The following is a 20719-nucleotide window of genomic DNA, read 5'->3' on the forward strand; positions in this document are numbered from 1 at the left end:
AAACAACTTGGCTTCTGTTCAAGTGTTTTATGCAAATAAATACAACTTTTTATAGAGTTAGTCAATGATAATCTTTTCTTTTGGGCCAACTATTTAATTTTTGCAGAATCATCATTTGACAACTATTTGAGGTACACAGGCTGTGTTCACACAACACACACTTAGCTAGGTCAGTTAAAGCCCTAAGGCAGTGTTAGCAACTTTAAGATATGTGGACTTCAACTCCCAGAATTCCCCAGCCAGCTTTCATTTCCACAACACAAAGTATAAAGCTTGTCTAGTTTTAAACATATAGCTCCATGAATCGTGCAAAATGGCTTAATTCATTAGCCAGGTTAAGCATGTCTGAATATAGGGAATAGGCTATCCAAAGCAGGAATATAGCAATTTAGAATATAAATATTTTTCTTTATAAATACTGAAAATGTTTCCAGCGTTGCCTTTGTCTTTTAGACCAGGTTGAGCAATCAACTGTCTGCAGGCCACTTATGGTCTTACTGTCATTTTTTCTGCAACCCCCAAGAGCCTGCCAAGACTCTTCCTGCTGCTGAAATTCAGTAGGAAACCACCAAAAGACAATGGGCTGATTTCTTTCAAAATGAGAATTGTAACAGGTGCGATGTCTTCAACAGACTTAGTAGACCCACTGAAGGCCCCCCAAATGGGAAAACTGGCCCCAACCCTTCCCGTGATGTCATCACCACATCCCTGTTAATGTTTTCCCCCTGAAAAAAAGTTTAAAAATCACAGCAAAAGCTTTTCTCCCCACTGTAGCAGGAGAAAGCCCCACTGTCAGGACCCTTCTTCTGGAGGGAGGCAGTAGGACAATGTTTGTTTGTTTATGTAATCAACTTCTAAGGCTGCCAATTATTCTGGGCAACTTCCAAAGAGTTAAAAAAAAAATCAATTAGAAAGTCTTAACTGCCTTCCTAAAAGCCAACAGGCTTGGGGCCATATGGATTTTGAGAGAGGAAGCTCCATCCAAAGTACAGCTCAGTGTTCAAAACGATCAGATTGATTAATATTTTTCATCTGAGACAGTAAAACTAATCCATTAAAATAGATTCCCAAAAGGTATTTCAGTGTTTCCATTTACTGAACCATTGTACTTGTCACAGAATATAAATCGTAAGATTGGAAGGGAGTCTTCTAGTCCAACCCTCGGCCCAGGGCAGGAATCCTCAGACTATCCCAGTCAAATTGCTGCTCAACCTTTGCTTGAAAATTTCCAGTGTTGGGAAACCCATAACTCCAGGAGGCAGATGGTTTCACTGCTTAACAGCCTTCACAGTCACAACATTCTTCCTTATTTTAGGTTTGACTTTCCCTCCATAAATCTTCCATGCATTGTTTCTTGATCAGTCCTTGAGCACTATGGTGAATAAATCCACATCCTCTTCCCTGTGATGTCCTTCAAGTATTGAAAAACTGCTATCGTGTGTCTCCTTAGCTTTCTCTTCTTTAAGCTAAACAATACCCAATTCTTTTCACCACTCTTCCTAGGTTTTAGCCTCCAAGCCTCTCACTATCTTTGTCGCTGTTCTCTGCACTCTTGCCATTCCACGGCATCCTTCTTGTACTGGTGCAACCCAAAGGGACCCAGTATTTCAGGTGAGGTCTGACCAGTGCAGTATAGAATGGAATTAATGCTTCCAGTGACACTGTACTTCTGTTGATGCAGCCCAAGATTGTACTGGCTCTTCTGGCAACTACAGCACACTGCTGGCTGATGGCTAATATGCAATCTACAAGGATGCCCTGATCCCATGCTCACAAGTACTAGTGCTGAACCAGGTATTGCCTATCTTGCACCTATGCATTTGATATTTCCTACTTAAGGGCAAAACCTTACCTTTCTCACCAATGAGAACAGCTGTATACAGTTACTCCTCAATTTATGACCAGTTATTCAGCAACTGTTCGAAGTTACAACAGCACTGAATGAATAGTGTTTATGACTGGTCCTTGGAGTTCCAGCTGTCCCAGCACCCTCACGGTCATGTGATTGCAATCTGGGTACTTGGCAACCTGTTCACACTTACCACTGGTTGCCAAGCACCCCATGATCAAAGGATTGCCATTTGCAACCTTCCGTGCTGGCTTCCCCATAAAGTCAAAGGGGAAGCCGGCAGGGAAGATCACAGGTTGCTGGGGTAAGTCTCCCGCACACGCGCACCCTCCCCCAGCCTCTCTGGGCTCATGCCACACTAGCCACTCACGCACCACCATGCACCCACCCTGACCTGTGCTGAACCCTCACACACCCTCCCCAACCCACGCGGCACCTCTCGCACCCCCCCATCCCCTCCCTGATCTGTGCGGTGCCTCTTGCACACCCCTTTGCACTGTCATGCGCCCTCGTGCTCCCTCCTTGTGCCACACCTCTCACGCATTTTTCAAAAAAAAATTAATACAAATAATTGTCTGGCATGACCTATTTCGAACAAACCATGCTGGCTTCTAGTAATCACCTTGTTCCTTTCTAAGTGCTTGCAAACCCACTGCTTGATTATCTTTTCCAAGATTTCCCCAAGCATTCGGTGGATAAAAAGCAATGAAGAAAATGAAGTACGTTGACATAGGATGCTCTGTGTTGACAGGGACACATTCAAGTTAATCTGCTATTTCTGGGTCTTCCAAAATCTTCAAAACGGGCTGGCCACTGCTACAGTTATCTCGATCTTGTACCAGGAAACTTGCTATGATAAGAAGTGCCACTATGGTGACAGCCTTTAGATGGAATAAAGTAAAATGTTATTTCTGAGATATGTCCAAGGAACCGCTCGGTCTCCCTGAACCTAAACCCTCAATTTTGGTTCAAACAGGTCTTATAATTATAGTAGGCCTGGAGTTGGGAGAGTTAATCCTCTCATGCTGGTTTCAGTGAAAGCGGAAAGATGATTGTATTAACTAACACTCAAAACCTACCAAAAAAACTACCCACATCCACTTTCCTATTTCTCATCTTGCTGTGGGCTGGCAAACCTTTCAACCAATGAACTTGTGGGAATCTATTTTTGAAAAACCTGTTTTAAAAATGAGAAGATGAAACAGTAGGTTTCTAGATGATCCAGATTTGATGATAAGCTTAAGGATTGAAATAATTTTACATTGATACCAATATATATTATATGGATCTTTTCTTTCTTTTTCCTGTCAATTAGCTCTTTGGCTAGTTTATTTTAATCACCATAACATATCCGGGGGTGGATTTGTTTCACTGTATAACTGCTATTTATCTTTTTTTTTTTCTGTGATGCTGTACTTTTCTGTATGTTACTACTTAAATACAGAAAATAAATGACTAACTTGTGGGAATGAAGTGCAACTATCTACTTCTTCCACTTCAGAAAACAAGTAGGCAGAATGAGGGGGAAAAAATGGGATAAACTGCAGGCGTAGACATTGGTGGCCATGTTCAGTAAACCTGAATGACAAAGAGGTCATTCAGAGCAACAACGGATGATAAGCCAATCTTTCCAGCTTTGTGATGTTAACTAAGAGAGCTTCCTGATACCTTTACAACTAACAGACTTATTGTGGCCTAAGTGTTGATTCAGTTATCAGATGCATGAAGAGTTACCCTCAGGGGGTAGAAAAATAAGATAAAGTAAGACTATACAAAAATAGCCTGGGGATGGTAAAGAATGGGGACAATAGTGTGGGAAGAGCAACAATCTGTGATAGGTTTTCCTAAGCTGATGTCCTCTACAGCCAACTCCACGCTCTCCAGCACTGCTGATGTTACCTAGTCGGGTAATGAAACGTCTGCAAGCAAACAACCAAGCTGAGAGAGCACCAAGGACTCCACAGTTCAGCCATGAGCTACACATATTCTCTTCTATTGATGTCCTCTATTTTTGCACCTGGCTTTAGTTAGTAGATTTCAGAGATCTTGTGAAAAATGAAACAGATTTCACAGTCCTCATTATTCCGTTCGTTTATTTATATATTTGACAATATTGAGATCCCACCCCAATACACAGACTCTGGGCAGAATACAAAACAGAACTGGATCCTAATTAATTTCCACCCACATTAAAAGAGCATTACAACATTGGATGGAATGGGTTTAGGTGCTTTCCAAAACATCAGAAGAGTAGGGGGGCAAGTATACCTCCAGGGGCAATGTATTCCACAATACAGGGCTACAGCTGGAAGTATGTACCTTCTGGTCCACCATCAGCCCTCTTACTTCACATGAAACAGGACCTTCAGCAGACCCTCTCTAGATATCCACACCAGACAGGCAGAATCCCACTTAGTAAGGCAGTACCAGGCACCATGCCTTACAGGACTTTATAGAGTATAACCAGCTCTTTCAGTTGGGGCTGGAAACTTACTCTTTCAAATGGGTTGCAGCCACCTGCCATTTTTATTTTCTAAGAATTCTTACGGGGAGTATGTGAGGCTTAGAGTCATTCTTGTAACTGAAGATGATTCCTGCTAGAGGTTGGTGCTTTATATTACAGAATATCAGGTCCTTAACTGTTAGGTCAGTTAAGGTGAGGAATCTGATGGGTATTGCAAAGGGAATCTTCACACACAACCTTGTTCTAGTCAAAGCTTGAATTAATTTTGAGCACAGATGTGCCTTCATTACAAATTATATTTTGTCCTACCAATTTAATAGTCACAGTGGGAGAGGAAGCCAGACACTGTCTTAAGAAACCACTGGCCAAATTCCTGGATGTTATATAGAAGGAGTGAATAGGAGGTAGACTGGAAACTACTGGCTTATAATTAACTGAGTCATATTTGTAGTAAGCAGCAAGAGATTTTGACCCTGATCATTTTAGCAATCATGCTGAAATTTAAAAAGTTTGGGGAAGAAAAAAAAGAGAGTTGATTTGTGCATGAGCTCTCTAATACAGTACTGAAAAACGAATTTCAGAAGAGGAGCAGCACTTTGTTCTGCAATCCAATGCCCACCATCCTACCTTTCTATTTTTGCACCTGGCTTCAGTTAGTAGATTTCAGAGACCTTGTGAAAAATGAAACAGATTTCATAGTCCTCAATTTCCTACTCATGGGTTAAGAAAAACAACTTTCCTTTAGATTAGACAGGTTATAGAGGAAGATGCTATGAACACAGAGAAAACAAGGAGAAAGAAACCAACCAAAAAACCCTGCTAGGAGGAAAGGTGTGTGATATGTGGGAGTCAAAAGAAAGACCTGGTCCAAGGGCTGGCAAAACAGGTAGATATTTGCAGATGACTGAGATCTATTAGAAAAAAGGGTTTGCTTGACTAGGAAGAACGGCATAATATAAATCTAGTTAGGGAAAGCCCATGTCTTTGTCACGCAGCCAACTGAACTCACCTCCATCCGTAGCTAACAGAAAGCTGCAATTGTTCCAAAGGCTGAGGAGAGAGAAACAACATGAAAATTATGGAACATTTTATCTTAAGGGTTAGCCCTCATCTACTATTTTTCCTTGTGACAACAAAAACAAACACCCACTCAAGAACTTCCTTCTACATTTGCAAATCTGTTCATGCTTAACTTGGAATATTTTCCTGGTGAGATTTTTATTGTGCAATCACTCTACCTCAGCCATTTACAAATATTTTACACTCTGGGAGTCAGATGACATCACCTTTCATTTGGAATTCTCCTGTTTCCCCAAAACTTCTATTTTTTTTCTTTTAAACTGGGGAAAGCCTTAAAGTGGGAAAAGTGGAATAGTGATATGGCATCTTCCAAATGTTGGTGCTCAGAACACTCTGGTTGGAAGCATCCATGGAGCAAGCTGTTTTGAGTGTGCAGGGAACTACACTGCAAATCAACTGGACTGCACTGCAAATGTTACAGCAGAGCACTCTTTTAACTTCACATCTGTGGCTACAGTTATCCAGAGCTAATACAGCTAGAGTGATGAAAGTTGCAGTCAAATACATCTAGATAGTGAGGAAGGCTGTGAGACCCTAACACAGCCTTCCCCACTATCTAGATGCATTTGACTACAACTTTCGTCACTCTAGTTCTACTACCTCTGGTGACTGGAGTTGTAGCCACATATTTTTATGTATTTTTCCTGCTGGACCATGATGGTTACCTACATTTTTTAACATACCCATACAGATTAGCTGGGATAGGCAGACATGATGGGATAAGTGAGATCCAAGCTAATCTGTATGGGTATGTCAAAAAAATGTAGGTAACCATAGTGGCCTAGCAGGAAAAATATGTAACAATAGGATAAGAGCTTTATTAAAACAGGTAGGGGAAGAGAAAATAGTTGCTTACATGTTTTTGGTTGTATTACAATAAAAAATATGTTGCTTATTTATGGAATTTTGACTGGTCAAAAAAGAGAGAGAGAGAGAAAAGATAAAAACTAACAAACTAATAGAAAGAAGAAAGAAGAAATCAAAGAAAGAGCTAAAAGTGCAAAAGCAAAGATAAAAAAAGGATACAAAGAAATAGTTTCCAATTTTCTTTACAGCAGTTATAAGTACAACTATAAATTTACCTCTTGCAAAATAACTCTAAAAAAATCTATCCTGTCTAATCATCAGAACCATAATCATAAATTCCTTTTTAATCGTTTCACACAAAACGTTTATAAGAGGTTTCCAGTCAACAATAAACATAGATATTGTCTTTTCTCTGATCAAAGAAGTCAATTTGGCCATCTTGGCATCATCTTCACCAACCATTCCTCCATTGTGAGTAGTACCAAATCTTTCCATCTTTGTGCATACAATAATCTTGCTGCAGTTATCATGTATAAAAACAAAGTTCCATGACTTCTTTCCAACTGTTTGTCCATCAGTCCCCCCCAAAAAGCCTCCAGTTTCAATTATACATTAATCTTTAAAATCCTCTGAATAAGTGTATGTATTTGAATCCAAAACTTTCTGGCTTTTTTACACCTTCACCAAACATGATAAAATGTCACTTCTTGTTGTTCACATTTCCAACATTAATTTGAAGTTCTTTATACATTCTAGACAATTTCTCTGGTGACTTATACCAATGATACATCATTTTATAAAAATTCTCTTTAAGATTATAACATAATGTAAATTTCAATCCTTTCAACCACATGTTTTCCCATTGTTCCATTTGTATATTATACCCAATTTTTTTAGCCCACCATCATACATTCTTTCACTTCTTCTTCTGATTTAAATTTCAGTAAAAAGTTTATACATTTTAGCAATTACATGTTCATCATTTGTACCAAATTCTATTGAAAACTCAGTTTTAGATTATTCTAAACCATAAATTGTTTTGTCTACTTTAAATCTTTCTAATAATTGTAAATAAGAAAACCATTGATAAGTATATCCCACTGCCACCAGATCTTCTCTTGATTTTATTTTACATGCCCCTTGACAACATTCTAGTATCTCACAATAAGTTAACATTTGTGTTTACTTATTATTTCTTGACTATAAAATGCTTCTTGTGCTGAGAGCCACAAAGGTGTTTTGGGGCACAACCTGGGTTTATATCTATTCCATATTCTCAATATGGCCAAAAAAGTAATTCCTCTACAGGTAGTCCTCACTTAATGATCGCAGTTGGGAGCGGAAACTCCATTGCTAAGCGACATGGTTGTTAAGTAAAGCGTCATGTGACCGTGCCCAACTTACAACATCAGTTCTGCTGCGGTCATTAAGTGAATCACCCATGGTAGTTAAGCGCGACATCATGTGACTGCGACTTGCGATTTTACTGCTCGCTTCTCCATTGACTCTGCTTGTTGGATGCTGGCTGTGAAATGCCCCAGTGGTGATCACATGACCGTGGGGATGCTGTGATGGCTGTAAGTTCGAGGACTGATTGTAAAGCTACTTTTTCAGCACTATTGTAAATTTGAACAGTTGCTAAACAGGGCAGTTGTTAACCAAGGACCACTTGTACTGTTAAAAATCCATATGAATTAAAAAGTAACCTTGCAGTTGCAAGGGCCCTTGGAGACTATTGATTACAACCTGTTTGCTTAAAGTGGGTTCTAAAATACAGAATAGTGTTATAGCATTCTTGACAGATAGTTGTCTAGGTTTTGCTTAAACACCTGCAGTGAAGGTAAGCACATTGCTTTACTTCCCCTGGCAGCTTATCTGCTGAAAAACAACTCTCAATGCCTATTAATTCATCTTGTATTCTATCTGTTAATCCTCTCCTACTTTCCTAAGTACTGTACTTTCTCAAGCAGGGGATCCCCCACATCCCTACCTCTTCCTTGTCCAGCTCTACAAGCAGGGACTTTCCAAACCATTATTTCAATCCACTATATGGCCTTGAACAAAGTCAGTGTCAATGGCCCTATTGAAATTCCTAAACTCCAAAAGGGGCAATAGATCTCATCAGTAGAAGCCACTGAGGCTCCCTGGATTTGGTGACACATGAATGGGATTTAGTGGGTTATAATGGGATCCAAACTTGGAGCTAGAAGTGCTGGATTTTGGTTGAATGGATAGCTCCAAGTCTATTGATCTGTGTAAGACTTGCTCAACTTCTAATTTCAGCAACATGTAGCACAACACATCTGGAAGACATCAATACTACTGAAAACTATTCTAGGCACATCCCTCTTTTGGAATGAGCCAGGAGCTGGAATGCAAGAATCACAGGCTAAGAAACCAAACAAGGTAAATGTCATTGTTGTTCAGGAAAACTCCAGGTCTAATATAAATGACTTAAGGTCTTTCCAGGTCAGAGAAAATCAGTATTCTTTGGCACAGATTTCTGTGATCTGTGGGTCTCCAGTTGTTATGCTTCCTACCTAGGTTATATAATTTTCAGTGTAACTTGAAAATGCACTGCCCTCAGCAGTTTACTAGTGGGTTTGAAGGCCAGTGCAGAGCAGGAACCATGGAAGTGGAAGTGGGAAGTAAGAAGCAAAGATTCAGAAGGATGACTCAGAAGATTAGTTGTAGCTAGTCAGTAGGATACCTATTTAGTCATTAGTTAAAAAAAAAAAAGGCTCTGGCTTGAAGAATTAAACCTTGCAGATTTGCAAGAACTGAGATTTAGATATGCTTTGATGGGGGTCTTACTAAGTTATCTAAGGGGAAAATAGGACAAAAGACCTACACTTAACACTTAGTCTCCTAGCAGGGTAAGTATATGCATAGCTCAGAATTGGAAAACAATAAATAGAATAAATCACAGTCTGTCTTAGGAAAATATGGGAAAGAAGAGTCACCCTGCATGGAAATAGACTCCTTTGCATGACACAGAGGAATGATCACTTTTTCCTTTGTTCCATATGGAAAATACCTTGACAGGAAGCTGGGTACAGATGCCATAGTATCTATATACAATCTGCAAGCTTTAGATTCCCTACTCCTAGCTTAGCATTACTTCCCAATGGATCCATGGCTTGTCCATCTTAGAAAAGACCAAAGTTAGAAGCCAAGAACAGATCCAAATTCCCAGCCCACAAATAATGCTAAACTAACCACAGTAGGCATTACCAAGGCTTGCTTAGCTACTGCTGTTAACAGAAAGTGCCAAGTGGGAAGAATCAAGCACTACATAGAAGTATACTGTTCAATCCTGATTAAGCCTGAGATCTGAAGAAATCTAGCTTTCCAGGCATAAAGAAGGACCTCCAAAGCAGAGCAAAATTCTTCAGCAGGCCCATATGGGAAGAAGCCATTCCTAACATATGCTTTCTAAAATCATCCAATATGCTACCCCTAGTGACTAGTCTACTAATATTATCATCCAATTGTTTTAAATGTTTGGCCAGGACAAAACTAAACAAGAGAAATATGATGTAAAAGCCTGAACTGTTCATAGTGTGAGCTCAAGGAAGTACAAAGGGATTTTAAGTATAAAAGAGCACAATAGATTAGGATCTCTTGGAGGCTTGATAACAGGTCAAGGGTGATAAGTGTGTAGGTGGCTGAAGGGCGAAATGCCAAACAAAAGGAAGACTGTTGAGAAATGCAAGTCTGAGGGACTTTCTATTCTCTGATCATATTTTAATCCTTCTTCAATAACAAACCGATCTTTTGTAAGCATGATATTGCCAATCCTTTTTTTACAAAGGATTTTGTTTCTCCAGAGATTGGGTGAACTGTTAGCATGGCATGCTGGACAGTGTTCCCAAGGCTTGCTACTTTGAGGCACAATTCCTGACCTGATACCCTTCCAGATGTTGTGGGCTACTGCTCCCATGAGCTTTAGTCAGCCTAGCTGTTGGTCATAATGCCTGGGGTGATGGAAACTGCAACCTGAAATATCTAAAGGATACATGGTTGGATATCTATCTAAAGAACATTCCCTTCTTCACCAGGAAATTAAACTTGGAAGTGTAATTCACTCTTCTAACCTGCAACCTGGGATTGGGAAAGAATGACAATCAATGGCACAAAGACCAACATTTCCAATCTTGAACATGAGAAGCCTTGATTGTTTGGACAAATAACGCTCTTCTTATTACTTTATTATTGTTATTATTACTATTATTACAGGTGAAACTCGAAAAATTAGAATATCGTGCAAATGTTCATTTATGTCAGTACGGCAACTCAAAAGGTGAAACCAATATATGAGATAGATGCATTACATGCAAAGCGAGATATGTCAAGCCTTACTTTGGTATAATTGTGATGGTTATGGCGTACAGCTTATGAAAACCCCAAATTCACAATCTCAGAAAATTAGAATAGTGTGAAAAGGTTCAATATTCTAGGCTCAAAGCGTCCCACTCTAATCAGCTAATGAATCCATAACACCTGCAAAGGGTTCCTGAGCCTTTAATGGTCTCTCAGGCTGGTTCAGTAGGAATCACAAGCGTGGGAAAGACTGCTGACCTGGCAGTTGTGCAGAAAACCATCACTGACACCCTCCATAAGGAGGGAAAGCCCCAAAAGGTAATTGCAAAAAAGTTGGATGTTCCCAAAGTGCTGTATCAAAGCACGTCAATAGAAGGTTGTGTGGGAGGGAAAAGTGTGGTAAAAAAAGGTGCACAAGCAGCAGGGATGACCGCAGCCTGGAGAGGATTGCCCGGAAAAGGCCATTCAGAAGTGTTGGGGACTTTCACAAGGAGTGGACTGAGGCTGGAGTCAGTGCATCAAGAGCCACCACACACAGATGGATCCTGGACATGGGCTTCAAATGTCATATTCCTCTTGTCAAGCCGCTCCTGAACAACAAACAACGTCAGAAGCGTCTTACCTGGGCTACAGAAAAAAAGAACTGGTCTGTTGCCCAGTGGTCCAAGGTCCTCTTTTCTGATGAGAGCAACTTTTGCATCTCATTTGGGAACCAAGGACCCAGAGTCTGGAGGAAGAATGGAGAGGCACACAATGCACGATGCTTGAAGTCCAGTGTGAAGTTTCCACAGTCTGTGTTGATTTGGGGAGCCATGTCATCTGCTGGTGTTGGTCCACTGTGCTTCATTAAGTCCAGGGTCAACGCAGCCGTCTACCAGGAGATTTTGGAGCACTTCATGCTTCCTTCCGCAGACGAGCTTTATGGGGATGCTGACTTCATTTTCCAGCAGGACTTGGCGCCTGCCCACACTGCCAAAAGTACCAAAACCTGGTTCAGTGACCATGGGATTACTGTGCTTGATTGGCCAGCAAACTCGCCTGACCTGAACCCCATAGAGAATCTATGGGGCATTGCCAAGAGAAAGACGAGGGACATGAGACCGAACAATGCAGCAGAGCTGAAGGCCGCTATTGAAGCATCCTGGTCTTCCATAACACCTCAGCAGTGCCACAGGCTGATAGCATCCATGCCATGCCGCACTGCGGCAGTCATTGCTGCAAAAGGGGCCCAGACCAAGTACTGAGTACATATGCATGCTTATACTTTGCAGAGGTCTGATATTGTTCTATTTCCAATCCTTGTGTTATTGATGTCATGTAATATTCTAATTTTCTGAGATTGTGAATTTGGGGTTTTCATAAGCTGTATGCCATAACCATCACAATTATACCAAAGTAAGGCTTGACATATCTCGCTTTGCACGTAATGCGTCTATCTGATATATTGGTTTCAGCTTTTGAGTTGCCGTACTGACATAAATGAACATTTGCACGATATTCTAATTTTTCGAGTTTCACCTGTATATATGAACTGAGTAAGTGAATAAATAAATATGCAACAGGAATGCAGCAACCATTAGGCACAGTGATAAATGAGCCATTCACCTAAGCAGTTGATTCAGGGTGTCCTGAAGCTGGTGCAGTACTGGCCAATACTGGTTGATCTCAAGAAAAGCTAAGTGGGGCCAGAGGGGCAAGGGCACATCTGCTGCATGGATGGTCATCAGGTGACCAACTGACTCAAGAGCCTCTTTGCCTTTATGCTATTCCAAAAAAAAAAAATCTGCAATAAAGAAAGATCAGGGTTTGGTTCTGCCACTTATTTTTAAGTTCATTCTGGTCTTTTAGGGACCCAACTATACTAGAATATGGTTCACACTTTTCTAAGAGCATGCTTAAATTTCACATTTGTTTAAAATTTGGATCCAATTAAATATGGATTGAATTTGGATCCAATCCACCCATTTTCCTCTATGGAAGATGTAGCAATTCCCCACTTGGAAGACTATCCCCACTTGGAAGAGCTCATGCCATACTAACCTCTTGTGATGAACTAGAATGGTCTGATACAGTTTTAGGGTTATTTGGACCAGTGTAGGTCATGCACATTGCTTCAAGCTCTAGTTCAGTCCTGAAGAGTCATTGGATGGAAGTGGCTGAATTACAATCTTTGTCAGGTTCAGCCCAAGAACTACAACAAGGTCATCCAGTACTGTTCAGATACTTTATTAGCTTGTACCTAATAGACAGAATCTCGCCAGACTAAACTTATCTACAGCTACTATAGAATATATTCCGCGAGGCTCTAGGGAGGAGCCAGCCTCATCCTCTTCGTTTTCCCACAGTCTTGTTGCGGGCTGAGGAGGTGCTTGCCCTAGAATGTCTCTCCCCCCTCCTGACAACCTTGAAGCTCCATTCCAGAATCTTCCCTGCTCATGCCATCCATCACAGTCCTTTAGCTCAACTTACTTTGTGGGATTGCTGGAAAGGAACCATCCATTTATGTATGGAGTCTACCGATAGACTTTTAGGGTCCCAGAGCAGTTTACACATCCGAAAGAGATGGAATCCTGGCCATCCAATTTACAATCTAACAAGAGAAGACACCAAAATAAGAATAGCAAGGTAATGATTCTTAATGTTGTAAGAAACATGAAATAAATAAATGGCTAAAAATCACTTCCATATTAATTATGCAAAAGTGACAAAATTGAATATATGAATTAAATGTTAGATGTTTGGGTTGGACATATTTAAAAATTAATTTCCAGGAGAATGCAGTGGGGGCAATTTTATTCATTTATTGAAAACAGAATTTGCTGTTGAATCTTCCAAAGGGTCCCAAGATGGCTGAAAAACAATTAAAACTATCAGCGTTCAATATGTGTGCGTGTGAGACATAACCCTAACCTCGATTCTACTTGTTCCCCAGCAGGTATGCTGAAGGACACTATCCAATTGCCTGTGTAAAAATCATATTAAACTGTCAGTACAGTTGGCTCTTGAACAAGGAATGGGGAAGGGTGCCATCTTGTTTCTTACCTAGGTGCCCATGCAACATAATGATTTTGTCTGGCCCTACGTAGAGCTTTGAAAGTGCCAGGATTAATGCATTTCTAGTTTAATTCATAGCCTCCTCCCTAAACCACAGTTCCTTTAGGCTGTTGGAGGAAACTGTTAAATTGCTTGGTAATTGGTGAGAATGTGTTGGGTAAATGTGACTTAGCCACATTAAAGCCTGTGGTGATGACCTGACTTGATCAGAGTGCTTTGCTAACAGTGTGTAGCAAACCACACACATAGACACACACACACACACATACACACACTTCCAGACAGTGAAAGGGGGGAAGGGTAATATTTGGGGGATTGTTATTGAGTGACAGTCTTTTTTTTTTTTGGCTGCACAGAACACGTGCTTGAGTGTGGGAGAGGATTGTCACATTGTTTTTGAAAGGGGAAAAAGGAAAGAAATGAGGGGCAAAGGGGAAACCCAGAGATAATTAGCAATTTGAAATTGACAGGACATTCACAATAGCGTAGAGAGGGACGGAAATTATTTTCAACACATTTCCAGTAATGCCACACAGACACTATCAGACAGATGCCTGTAACATATTGTTACACCCTTTGTGTGAAAAATTAAGAATTCTGCAAGAGTTGAGCAATCCATCAAATCTTCCTATTTCCCACACAAAATATCTTTTTATGCTTTTAGTAGTCCCCTAAATTATAAAGCAGTAACCTTTCTGCATAGCTGTGTCCCTACCTCTCCACTTGGAGGGTCCACTTTGTTAACTGCTAATACTAATTGATAGACAGGTTTATTAATTTATCCAATGGCTTTTAAAACAACCTAAGCTAGTGTTCATCACCATATTTGGGAAGTGTTAATCCCATAAATAGCTATTCAGTGGCGGAGGCCACTAAGATACAGGAACTGTTTGACCTCTAAATGTTGCTATCTTCTACTAACCCCCTCTGTTGGTCATAATGGGTGAATCTCTGATGAGGGACAATTCAGCATTATCTGAGCTATTAAATGTTTGTGAAAACTGCCCAATGTACTGATATTCTTCTAAAAAGCAGTAAATTTTTCCCCTCAGTAAATGTATAGTCTTAACTTTCCAGCTAAGAGGGTATAGGAAGGATTACAACCTTCACTTCCTAATGACGTTACACAGTAGATATGAATGAATGAGTGTGATCTTCCCAAGGCCACCCTTAGAATTTCAGAGCTGGCTGTGGATTTGAATTCAGATCATCCACATCCTTTAAACCCAATATTTATAGCACTCTACTGTTTCAGTTTTCTTAATCACATTTATGCTTATTTTTAGCACTCCAATGGCTTTGGATGGCTTACAAAAAAAGCATCAGATAATAAAATGAAAATGTCCATCCTCCTTCTAAACTTTATAAGGAGAACACCGTCTGTGTAGGCCTGATACAGGAAAAACAGAATTGTTGACGTTAAATATATTGTGGCAGGATCTGCTAAAGGTGCCTTATTCTTGAAAAACAAGTTCTGGCATGAATATAGAAAGAAAAGTCAAGATGTATTAGATTGGAAGAGGAAACAGTCCATACTTTTAGAGTGCTTCATGACTGAGCACTGAAAAAATCTCATCTCCCAGATCAAATTCTAACATGCTAAATCCTGCACATGGTAGCTGGATTCAGATATATGTATACTAAGCCTTGGCTTGCTTAAGGTTTGTTAGATCAACAACAATTGGCTGGGCTCACACAGTATGCTAAACCAAAAGAACGAAATGACGTTGTGGTTTAGCATAATGTGCAAACCCAGTAATCATGCAACCATAAAGAAATTTGAATCCATAACCTTCCAGACTTCTTCTGGAACATAGTCCAGTTCAGTTTCCAGTTAGGCACCATGACTGAGTCCTGTACTTTTTACACAAGCATGGGCACATACAAACCCGAAGGGGAGAAAAAAGGAAGTGTTTGAAATGGGAAATAAAAAGGAAGCATTTTCATAATCTGGGGGTTTACGTGAGAAACAGTCTATTGCTCAGCATTGTCTTTACAGAAATTCACTCAGATTATCCAAATCTGAAAGACAAATTCCATATTGCAAGCAAGATATTTTTCCCAGAACGTACTTCCCATTTGCTTATTTACCAATTGAAGCTTTGTGATTTGTGATGTCTTTGACAGAGCTGCATTTTGAGTATTGCCTAAAATTCTGACTGCCCTCTTTCATGTCTGTTCTGGAGGCCTTAAGCAGGATGATCTCAGACGGGACACATCTCTTCTCTTCACCTCTTTCCCCTCAATAGCCCAAAGAGCCACCCTCCAAAGGGAAAGACTGAGGCCAAGTTGAAGAAAATAGTTAAATGGAGCAACAAGGAGAAGAAAAACCAGAGATTGAGGGAGGCAAGATATGGGCCTTGGCACGTGCCCAACTTTGGCCCCATTTCAAAAAGAATGAAAAAAGATGTCACGGAGGAGCAAACTATTACATCAGCCTATCAAATTTATAAATGCATTTATTATATTTATGACCTGCTTTTGTTTAGGGGCTAGTGTACATAGTGCTCCCTATTCCCTCTTTTCCCCACAACAACTCTGGAAGGTAGATTGGGACTGAGAGAGTGTAACTGGTCCAAAGTCATCCAAGGAACTTCCATGGCTGAGGATGGACTAGAACCTGGGTCTTCCTGCTCCTGGTTAACACCTTAATCTCTGCACCACATTGGCTGAAACAAATAAATCAACAAACTAACTATTGTAACTAACTAACTAACAGTAACCTCAGTCAGGATTCAGAAATCAGATTATATTGGGTAAAGCAGCAGTCCCAAACTTTCTGTATAGAGTATAGAAAGTAGACAAAGGAAAATATTTGCTTTTTCTCCTCTGTTATAATATCAAGGTCATTCAATATCAGTTCAGGGCAGGAAAGTACGTTTTCTTTCATGTATTGATTTTTTTTGCTGCTCAGATGGCTGCTAGCTTAGATTAGAATTTACATATACACTAAAATTGGGTGAACTGAATGCTGAGTTGATTGACAGATACTTTCACATTACTTCAGACTGAACATGGCAGTTGTCACTTCTGAAGGCTGCTTTCTCAGATAGTCTGCAGAAAACAAACAAACACCTAGCATATTGAGGAGAAAAAGACCTTTTGCTTAGTGTGATGGTTTTTCTATCTGTTTTACACATGGAAACACTGAGAAATTCAATCCTCCATATGTAGTGTACATTTAATTCTATTCAATCCAATTCTAGTGTATGCACAAATCACTAGATTTCAAATCTGGTAGAAGGAGAAAGGAACTTATTCTGGGGGCCTAAGCAGTTATCACTAATTTGTTATTGCATAGTGCTGTGATCGGGTACTATCTTTGAAATAATTCAGATACCTCAAATTGGTGCCCTCCACATGTATTGGGCTTAACTCCCATAATCATTCAGCCAGCATGGCCAAGGATTGAAGAAGGCCAAGTACAAACCATGGCTACAATTGCTTATATAGGAACAGGTGTTAGTATCATATTACACCAATCCTTTTTCACTCTGGCTTTCAATTAGTTTTCAGACTGGTTCAAACTTCTGTTTTTCAACTATGAAGCTCTACAAGGCCTAGAACCTCCATTCTTTATGGAGTGTCTTTTCTCATAAACCTAGTTTCATGTTTCTTATTACTTCTATTGTGAAATATATGTGGAAGGTTTGTTTTAGGTCTGCATCTTGCACTGCATTTTATTATACTGTGTGGATGTCTCTTATTGTGTTTTATGTTGTGTAGAATAGAGATAGATTATTTCATTTTCAGAACATCCAGAGAACAAATTCTATAAAGAGATAGAAATAGATATATGGTTCTATTAAAATCTATATCAGATTTTAGATTTTATATACAGTATGTGTGTGTGTGTGTGTGTGTGTGTGTGTGTGTGTATATATATATATATACATACATACATACACACACACACACACATACAGAGAGAGAGAGAGAGTGGGAGAGACAGACAGAGATCTCATTATGGAATTTATTTTCTAGGTGTTCTCTATATATGAGATTACATACATTATGAAGCATATATATCTAAATGCTTATCAGTTGCTAAGGAAAGGAAGAAATTAACAAGGAAAGGCTTTTGATCATTTCCAAGTTGTGATCACCCTAGGAAACAACTAAATGGATTTTTGGCCTAATCCTCTACTTAGATCTCCTTGTACTGCTTCCTCCTGATATACCATACCTCCTTTTTTGCATTTGATCTGGTCTAATCTAATTAATCAGTTGAAGACTATTTGACAGTAAGTCCTTTTGTATCAAATGAGACATATTCTCTGAAATGTAGCATGTCAGCCAGTGATGGTGAACCTTTTGGGCTTGGCACGTCAAAAATTCAGAAAATGCTTAACTTGACTCTGCTGGTGTCTCATCCCCACTGAACAAAACAATTCTTTGCACATTCATTTATTTTAAAAAAATACAGTCCAATCGTGTGGTGCTATGTATCATATAAAGAAATGTCAAATAATTACAAAAATGAAATATAAGTAAAACAAACTCAGTTTCTTTGGTAACTCAGACAGGGAGAATATTTATTGTTGAGAGTTGGTGAATGCTGACATGTCACCCAGAACGTTGTGCTATGTCATAGGTTCGCCATCATTGCCCTAACATGTAATACTATATATTTTGCACCTTTCAATTATGCCATACTTCCAAGGTAAGTCATAATTCCAAAGGTTGATTTGGTTGGGGCTGTAGCCTATGCCATGCCAGTTGCAGACTACCACTTTTTCATTATGTTTAGTAAATAGGGATGTGCAGTGCTTTGGATCTAAAGCCAAAGCTGTAATAGCCACCTGATCCCAGGAAAATAATTGAGTTAAGAAGGTGCCGATAGGGTGTGACATGGTACTTTGGAGAGGGCATGGATTTTGTCATTATGAATGTGCTAATTTTTAACTTTTTTTTGTTATTGTTGTTACAACCAATTAACGTAGCTACACCTCTGAGAGACTTCTATTAAAAAACCCTCCAGCATAAAGAAGCATTGAATTGGGCTTTAAAAGCTTGCTTATGATTTACTGACATAGAGATTCACAAACAAGGTTAAAATGGAACTGAAAAGTTTGTGGTTTAGCATGTGAGAATCCAATAATTAGTTGCATTCACACAAGGCACTTAACCTGCCTATCAAAATAATTAATATTCTAGGCTCACACAACAGATTGCGCCATAGCCTAACAGACTGGGTTCACATAGCATACCAAACCACAACATTCCGTTAACACTAACCAAACTTAGCCCATTGCATATATACAGCTGTTATGCTATTACATGACATATGAATAGAACCACAGTCTCAGAATATTAAAAGGGGTAGAGAAAATGAAGAGCAAATTAAAATTAAAAAATAAGAAAATGTTTCAGATGAAACTGACATGAGGGAATGCTGGAAAGAGTATTTTAGAGATTTGTATGGGAATGACAGTGGTATATTGAATGCTACAAATGTTTGTGTCCAAGGAAAAAAAGATGAAAAGGAGGTAATAAAAGTTGTTAAGACTGCTGAAAAATGGTAAGGCTGGAGGTGTAGATAACTTGAGAAATGATTAAAACATGGATAGAGTTTGCTTACGGGGTGGCCGGCAGCTTGTTTAATGTATGAGTAAAGACAACTAGAAGAATGCCATTATTGTTCCCCTATGCAAATTGTAAGATAGGAACAGTAGATGCAAAAAATACAGAGGGATTGTTTTATTCAGTAAAAGGAAAGGCATTTGGCAGAATACTGATTTGAAAGGGTGCAAGAGGTGACAATGAGCAAAACTGGAAAAGTGCAGTGAGGTTTTATGCTAGGCATGGAGAGTGCAGGTCATATTTTTGCTCTTCAGCAGATCACTGAGAAATGCATGAATGTGAGAAAGGAAGTTTATTCAGTGTAGACTAATTTAGCAAAAGTGCATGGTAAAGTGAATAGACTTGAATTCCGGAGTGTTTTATGCAAATATGGAGCTTAAATGTGGTTGCTGAATGCAATATGATTGTTAATCTGATAGAAATAAAGCATACTTGAGATAAATGGAATTCTCAATGAATGGTTCAACATTAAGACAAGGATGTGTGATGTTCCCCTGAGTTGTTTAATGTATTTTTAAATAATCTATAAGGAATTCTTGTGAGATGTGTTGTTGGGAACATGAAGGTACATGTACTTGTGTGCGAATAATGCTGTGTTGTTGGCGAAGAGCCTAATAATTACCTGTATGATGCAAAGAAGAGGATGAATCTGAAAATTAATGTATAAAAGCAAGACCAATATATGATAGGGAAAACTGAGTGAACAATTGCAATTTATAGTATAGGGTGTGGTCTGTTGCATTGAATGTGTATCTGTCAAAAGAAGCAAGAATGACTGTGTATAAGGGTGTGTCTCTCTCCCTTTGTTCTATGGAAATGAGAGTTGGGGATATCCGGAGAAATACAAAAAAAAAAAAATTGAATGCAATGGGAATGGGATATTTAAGAAAGGTGCATTGTAAAACAAGAAGAGATAGGGTCAAGAATGAATGGGTGGATGTTGAATCAATGTGGTTTGAACACCAAATTCAGTAAGCAGTACAAAAGGAACATGTTGAGAGGTTTTGGTCATATGCAGAGAATGAGTGGACTGAATTGCAAAACAGATATATGTAAGAATGGGTCAAGAGAATGGGAAAACTAAAAAAGTTGTGATTGGGTGCAACAGCATCCATAATAAGCCACAATGACGTCAAAATGATGATGCCTGCATCATGACATCATTGTGAAAAGGATGCGAGTATGTCCTTGTATCATGAAGTCTAAAGCAAGCTAAGTCACTGTGTTCTGTATTCCCGCCTCCACAATCCCCCTTTATGGAATCTCGGGTACAGAAGTAGGACACTTTTGGCAGGCGAAAGAATTCCTCAGCTGCTCTTCCTGTATCGTCTAAGCCCATCCGTTCCACCCACATCCTTACGGCGCTCATTCACTCCACTTCTTTCTCGCAAAGACAAAGTGCAACGAATTACTACCTACGCGCATGCGCGTGGATCACTTAATTTCCGCGCGTCTTCCCTCTGTCGCGGTCCGCGCCCGAATAACAGTCGCGAGCGCTTAGGTAGACGCTCTGGGATTACGGCTTCTTTGCCATTCTAAATATGGAGGTAGCGGTTCGC

General features: G+C 39.6%; 1 long non-coding RNA gene across 5 annotated transcripts in view; it reads right to left on the minus strand.

Annotated features, from left to right (window-relative positions):
* LOC112540065 (uncharacterized) overlaps positions 1 to 20718 on the minus strand; it is a 32124-nt gene extending 11406 nt beyond the window's left edge. For 4 of the 5 annotated variants that reach the window (XR_015796644.1, XR_003084124.2, XR_015796643.1 and 1 more), the window contains exons 1-3: positions 20580 to 20718; positions 12993 to 13113; positions 5323 to 5363 (exon numbers count right to left, since the gene is read on the minus strand). This is a non-coding gene — a long non-coding RNA (uncharacterized LOC112540065). Of the gene's footprint in view, positions 1 to 5322; positions 5364 to 12992; positions 13114 to 20575 lie in introns of all 5 variants that reach the window. The other variant, XR_003084123.2, reaches the window with a different exon arrangement.
* Position 20719: the final 1 nt, after the last annotated feature.

Source organism: Python bivittatus, unplaced genomic scaffold (genome assembly GCF_059951505.1).
Source record: "Python bivittatus isolate LINGU-HERP-01145 unplaced genomic scaffold, Pbiv_v1 ctg000410_np1212, whole genome shotgun sequence".
Taxonomy (NCBI): domain Eukaryota; kingdom Metazoa; phylum Chordata; class Lepidosauria; order Squamata; family Pythonidae; genus Python; species Python bivittatus.